This window comes from Pistacia vera, unplaced genomic scaffold, assembly GCF_008641045.1.
Source record: "Pistacia vera cultivar Batoury unplaced genomic scaffold, PisVer_v2 Contig692, whole genome shotgun sequence".
Classification (NCBI taxonomy): Eukaryota; Viridiplantae; Streptophyta; class Magnoliopsida; order Sapindales; family Anacardiaceae; genus Pistacia; species Pistacia vera.
Genome location: NW_022196548.1, coordinates 631,167 through 638,858, shown reverse-complemented (window position 1 = coordinate 638,858; position 7,692 = coordinate 631,167).

Below are 7,692 nucleotides of genomic sequence, written 5' to 3'. Positions count from 1 at the left end.
TGCATTTGCATGTGTTATGCCTAAAAGGTCACGCTTATGTCAGCCTAATAAATGTTTTTTTGTACTAGCTGTCAAGCCCATATCTCCTTAAAAATATTCATACCAACCCTATCTCATTTCAAGAGATGAATGGATAAGAGTCTTCTATGTATCAAGGCAACTTGCAAAACATTCATTACATTGAGTGCAAAGGTGTATAAATTGGCACTTCTCTTCCTGAAAAGGGGGCTGGGCATATGATAGCTAAGCATAGATTTGAGCTCAATTCTTTTTCTCTGTAAACACTGTATTTCTTCATCTTTGTATGCCTTACAGGCAATACCATAGAAATAGTCAAAGATCAATAAAATAACAGTGGATGTAGGAGTCGCTTGTCTAAGCATCCGAACCACTATAAAAACTTCTCTTGTTAACCTATTATTTATGTTTTCTGCAACATATATAATCTCAGCTCCATATTCAAATCTCATAGATCCATCACATGTAATTTCTAAGACTCTCTTAGCACTTTGCACGTGCGAGTTGTTGGCATCCAAAATCAAACGTCAACAGTTTAGTGGCCCATGCAGGTCTCAAACCTGCATCCAAGTTCCCTGATGGCGTGCTTAGATCTTAAACCTGTGTTAGAATTCTCCAATCGCGTGGCCAGATGGCAGATCGCACGCGTCAAAGTTCCCCGATCGCGTGGCCGGATCGCAGATCGCACACATCAGAGCTCTCCGATCACGTGGCCAGATCGTAGATCGCATGCATTAGAGCTCTTCGATTGCGTGACTAGATTGTAGATTGCACGCTCAGGTCGTCCTGATCTTCAGCTTCAGATCATTGATCTTTAGCTTCAAATCGCGTGTTCGGATCACTAATCGCATCCTGAGATCGCTGATCTCTTGTTCTCAGGTTGAGCTCGTTATGAGCTCTCAGGTCGAGCTCGTTATGAGCTCTCAGGTCGAGCTCGTTATGAGTTCTCAGGTCGAGCTCGTTATGATCTCTCAGATTGAGCTCGTTGAGCTCTCAGGTCGAGCTCGTTATGCTTTCAAGTCGAGCTCGTTATGCTCTCAGGTAGAGCTCTCAGATTGAGCTCGTTAAGCTCTCAGGTCGAGCTCGTTATGCTTTCAAGTCGAGCTCATTAAGCTCTCAGGTCAAGCTCGTTATGCTCTCAGGTAGAGCTCTCAAGTCGAGCTCGTTATGCTCTCAAATTAAGCTCATTGAGCTCTTAGGTCGAGCTCGTTATGCTTTTAGGTCGAGCTCATTAAGCTCTTAGGTCGAGCTCGTTGAGCTCTTAGGTCGAGCTCATTATGCTTTTAGGTCGAGCTTGTTATGCTCTCGGGTCGAGCTCGTTATGCTCTCAGGTAGAGCTCTTAAATTGAGCTCGTAGAGCTCTTAGGCCGAGCTCGTTATGCTTTCAGGTCGAGCTCGTTATGCTTTCAAGTCGAGCTTGTTATGCTCTCAGGTCAAGCTCGTTATGCTCTCAGGTCGAGCTCCTACCAGATCACAATCAACTCCTAGCTCTCAGCACTCAATCGCGCCAGGAATAGTCCGAGCTCTTCATTTCGAGAGTGTAGCCTATAGTGCAATAGCCATTCAGATTAAAGACCTTAGTTTTTGAAGCGCGATTACGCACTCCAAAAACTGGGGGGCTTCTGTTATGCCTAAAAAGTCACGCTTATGTCGGCCCAATAAATGTTTTTTTGTATTAGCTATCAAGCCCATATCTCCTTAAAGATATTCATACCAACCCTATCTCATTTCAAGAGATGAATGGATGAGAGTCTTCCATGTGTCAAGGCAACTTGCAAAACACTCATTACATTGAGTGCAAAGGTGTATAAATTGGCACTTCTTTTCCCGAAAAGGGGGCTGAGCATATGATAGCTAAGCATAGATTTGAGCTCAATTCTTTCTCTTTGTAAACACTGTATTTCTTCATCTTTGTATGTCTTACGGGCAATATCATAGAAATAGTCAGAGATCAATAAAATAACAGTGGATGTAGGAGTTGCTTGTTTAAGCATCCGAACCACTATAAAAACCTCTCTTGTTAGCCTATTATTTATGTTTTCTGCAACATATATAATCTCAGTTCCATATTCAAATCTCATAGATCCATCACGTTTAATTTCTAAGACTCTTTTAGTACTTTGCACGTACAAGTCATTGGTGTCCAAAATCAAATGTCAACAGCATGCATACGCATGTCTCATAAAGTAGGATATATATATAAGAAAGCTAAATAATATAAATTAACTCAATTAGTTCAATATAACATTAGAATTATGTAGCTTGCTTCCTACTTTAATTACTTTCAAATAAATTTGTCCCACCTGTATTTGTATAATGTAAGCTGTATTGCTGGGTCAAATGTTTTGAGAAATGACTCAACTATAAAATAAAACTTTTGTTTTAAAAATGACGATATATAAATGAAATTGCGTGAAATGAAAATATAATTAATAGTATGTAATTAATGTGAGGATCAAGTTTAGTTTTAATGAGCCCTCAATGTCTGCTGGCCAAGGTTATGACTCGGGCTGCTGGGCACGGGGCTGCTGCTCCAAATGAATATGTAAATAAACTATGACAGTGTGAAGATAATAATATTTTACTTATAATTAAGCTATATAATTTGGTAAAAAATAAGTGGTAGAGTAATCATTTTATATAAATTTTGTACTATAACATAAATTTAAATTATTTTATTTACATATCGTAAAAATATGGTTAAAAAAATAAAAATTGTTAAAGGGCTTACTCATTACATGATGTCATAGGTAATCATGGAGTTTGGTTGATTAAACGAGGAAAGAAAATGTTGATGTAATTGATAGGATAGGAGGTTTCTATTTGTAGTTTTTTAAAATTAATTGGCTCATTTTGAGAAGAAAGAATGAAAATATAGGGATGTGCGGATCCGGGAAGTTGGCCCAAACCGATTAACCGGAACTCATGCTCTTATCATTTCTCTTTAATATTTTAATAATTGGTAATATAAATTGTTTTCTTTGACCGTAAGATACAAAGTCTTTACGGTCAACGGAAAACAAATTACTACATATATAATTTCAAAAATACTTGTTGGATCAATTAGTTAGGATAAAATAAGAATATATTTGATTTTTCATAGAGTGATGTATCTATAAAAATGCATGTTTATCCTTAGTGAATTTAAAAGTAAAAAAGTGAGTTAATAATGGGAGAATTCTCTCTCTCATCATTAAGTTTGAAAATCAAATTTTAATGTCATATTTTCAAAGTCAATTATATTATTTTTAGAATTATTGTTATTATTTTTATTTAATTCAATGTACTTGAATTAACTCATTATTATTTCATTCAAGATCTTAAATAGTTTAGAAGCCAGTGAGATATTTTTAAAATCAATTCTATTATTTTTAGAATTATTATTTTTATTTATAGTTAATTTATTGCTTCGTTCAAGATCTTAAATAGTTTGAAAGTTTTTAGTTTTTCAAGTTTGTGAAAAGAAATGAAGCTTTATTTCTCAATTGTCATTTATCATATTTCTCTCATTATAATTCAATTCATCCACCACTCCACCCTTTGAAAATCATAATTGCCCTAACTAATACAAAATGATTTTGTTTTGAATTGAATTTTTTTTTTTTTTTTTTTTAATGCAAGATGATTTAGAAATATACGTGGTAATAATGAAATATACGAATTGAATATGGAAACAAACTTGTATTTTAGTTATGTGAAATAATATTTTTGAAATATTATTGTTAGGTAGAGTTGGATGGTTATTACCAGGTAGGATTTGAAAATTAAAAATAATTAAATAATTTGGAATAATATTTTGATAATAGGAAAATAAATATGCATTTTGATTTGAAATACCAATAGAATATTTAAACAAATATACCCATTATAGTTGATTTACTTAACGGCCCACCAACATGTGTTAGAGAATAATTTTATGTAATAAATTTCATATAATTTCTTGCGAAATCAAGTATGTATATATAACATTATTTTTTTTCAGATTAAACAATTTTTAGCTGATACAATCCTAATCATACCATGACAAGACCCTTTTAATCAAATTTTCAATTGTCAATTAATGCTTCTTGCCCTTCTATATTTTATTTGATCCGTGTCTAACTTTGAAACTTGTCCACTTATCAATCAAATTTTGTATGTTAATATTGAAGACCGTATATGACATAATTTCACTGATTTTTTAGTATTAATCAACTTGGCTGGGACTGTTTGGATTGAGAGAGATAAGACATTTGATAAAACTTGCAATTTATTCATTTACTAAGATTTTATACTATAATTCATTTTTCCTTGGTGGCCGGCTAGAGAAATTGGAACTTCTTGTTCTTCAATAAGCTAAAAGCAATCAAATTTCTTTAGCTTCCATCTCTGTCAGACATTTGGTTTTTTTTTTTTTTTTTTTTTTTTTTTTTTTAATTCTTACTTTCTAATAAATTAATTCTTATTTTCCAACTTTTCAATAAATTAATTATTATAATAAAATAATTTATTCTTTCCAACTTTCGTCCTTGGAAATATTAAACTAATAATTTACTGTTTTCTCATCCTTCCATGGTGTTAATAGTGTGAATTGTTTTCCCTTTAAAAGGTAGGATTTATGACGTCAAAAATAATTTACCTTCTCAAATTTTTTTTTTGATCCGGATCAATTGATCCAAATAGCACTGTCCATATAATTTTTAGTGTGGATGTCCTAAAGTTTTTAACATGCGAACCAGAAGTGACCGACTAATTGCCTTCTTCACAAAATACAAAACCAAAAGCCAACGACCGATCTCTTACCTTTAGTCCATATACTAAAGTAAAAACTTTATATTCTCCAATGCAAATGTCCTAAAAATTTTTATGTGCAAACCAAAAGTGAGCATCTTGGTGCTCATTTCACATGATAGGGTTTGTTAAGTGAATGTCTAGACTCTCGCCGTTAGTCCGTATTTAAAAATTTTCAAGACATCCGCATTTGAGAATTACTATATATATAATTTTTTGTGTGAATGTCCTAAAGTTTATAACATGCAAACCAGAAGTGACCGACTAATTGCTTTCTTCCTTTACAAAATACAAAATCAAAAGCCAACGACCGATCTCTTACCTTTAGTCCATATATTATAAATTTCGTGACATCTTCGCCTTAAAATTTCTATATATAAAATAAAAAAATTACTTTCATATATATTCAATTATTTTTTTATATTTTGTAATATGATTATATTCCAACAAGCACAAGAGAGTATTACATCGTCTTTAAAATATTCATTATCAAAGATGATATTCTTTTGATGAATAACGAAAGTTGATTATAGTTATTGCAGCATATTATTTATGTAATACCCCATACTTTTTTTGTATAGAGTTTTATTAAACCTTATTTTTTGATTTTGGGGGGTAAAGTGTAAGAAATTAAAAATTTTGAGAGGGTACAATAATAGCAGAAATAAGTGGGGATTAAATTAAAAATTTTAGATATTTTGATGAACGGTGACCATTCAATGAAAAGCAAAAGAGAGAAGAAGAAGAAGAAGAAGAAGAAGAAGGAAAAGAGAAGGAAAATGAGAGAAAGAAAAGAGAGAAAAGGGAGAAAGAAAAAGAAGAAAAGGAGAGGAAGAAGAAAAGAAAGAAGGGAGAGAAAGATGAAACCAATAATAGAGAAAGAGGAGAGAAGAGAACGATGGAGGTGGCTACCAAAGTGGCCGCCAGCGAGCAAATTTCGGTGATCGGAAAGAGCAAAGGGAAATTGAGCAAATGGGAGGTGAGTAAAGCTTGATGTTTTCATTTTTGGTGATTTATGATTCAATTGGTTTAAAGAACTCTCTTTGGATTGCTTTGTCTATGATTTGGTAAAAATTCATGAAAACAAAACTAAAATAGGGAGATTTATTTCAATAATTTTGTGTGGGTAGGACATACATGTTGTTCCTAAACAAAAATGGGTTAAAGATATGATTTTTGTTATAAGGGTTTTTTGCGCAGAATCTGTCCATTTGGGATTCCGAAAATTGTTTACACGTTTTGGTTTTTAATCAAAGCTTAATTTTGGAAATATTGTTTCAGGCTTCTTGAGGAGTGTTTAGAAATTTATTTCATTAAAAAACTCGAAGGATTGAATTTTATATGGATTTTTGAAGTTGCCTTATGAATTCTAGAATTTTTGTTTTCTGCAAAACATGTATTTTGGAAAATGATTTGATGCATCTATTCTTATCCAAATTGAGTGATTTTAAATTCTGGTGAATCCTATATGCGTCTAGTTTAATTTTGGGGAGTTTCACTAGGTTTAGAATAAGGGCTGAATTGTTCTGAATTCTACAAGTCAGTAACCTCAATTCTGGAAACAGTTGGCAGGTTTGAATGAGTTTAAAGAAAATTGTGTTTTAAATACTTATTGATTCTAGAATGAATTGAGAAAAATATGGGAACAACTTATGTGTCTCTAGAATGCCCAATTAAAATTATGGCTTAAATTGATGAATGAAATTTTTATGAAAAATCTGAGAACAACTGATATTCAGTTATGAGACAGTTTTGTTAAAGAAGAAGTTAGGTTAATCTTTTGGTGTGTGAAGTATCCAATGATTTTAATATTGAGGTGTTACCTTAGGGGGAATTATGTATGGAGGATTTATTGGATTTTGTATATAGGGAGGCAAGCGGGGGCATTGTTAGAGGATTTCAATCTTTTTTGGCTTTGAGGGTCGAGCTCCAAAATGTGAGTGGAAAAATCTATACCCTTAACTTTCATTTTAACAAAGTTATCTCTAAATGCTTATTTATACTTGTTTATTGTTTCAAATTGCCTAATATGTTTGATTTCTTTATATAAATGAGCTTTATTGCAATGTTATTGTTGGAAATTGTTGATTGACATGAGAAAGATGAAATTTTGATGCTCTTGGGCAATAGTTTGAAAGAAATGAAAATGGGTTGAAATTGCTAGATTTAAAAACATTTGAGAACTTGCATTTATATTTTACGTTACATGAGATGTTATGAAATTATTATATTTTATGAGAAAAATGTTTTGAGAATATGTATGAAATGTTAGTGGTTTTCAAACCACCCTATGTAGTACCTATCCCCCTCATGATATTGATTTGATTTTATGCATGCATATGATTGATCATTTGCCGGCCCAAGTGGACAGATATCGCTAGAAATGATTTGATATTCCGCCTAGCAGGATGAATTTAGTGGTTCAACCCGCGCGATGTTAGAGCTTGCCAGGTTTGACGGATTTGCCCCTAGGTGCTAGTTGGGTGAGAGTTTTCACATGTGATTGAGAGATGGTTTGGATACATATATGTATATCATTTATTTAAAATGGAAATTTATAAATGAAAATGTTATTTGTACATGAAATGTTTTTAGAAATGATATGTTTAATCAGTATTGATTTGTTTACCATAATAGTTTTCAGAAAGAAGTTTTGTAATGAGAGACTTCAACGTTTGTTATGAAAGATGGCTTATATTATAAATGTGTTTATGGAAATGAAATTTTATAAGTATGAATGTTTTTATTATATATTGAAATGTTTTATTACATACTAACCACTGAGCATTTCTAGCTCACTCCTCGTTTTCAAATGTATTGGAGAGCCAGAAAATATATTTTTCCGGTATTATCAAGACTTGCCTTGGATGTTTTCATTGTTCCACTTCTCAACCGTCTCATCCG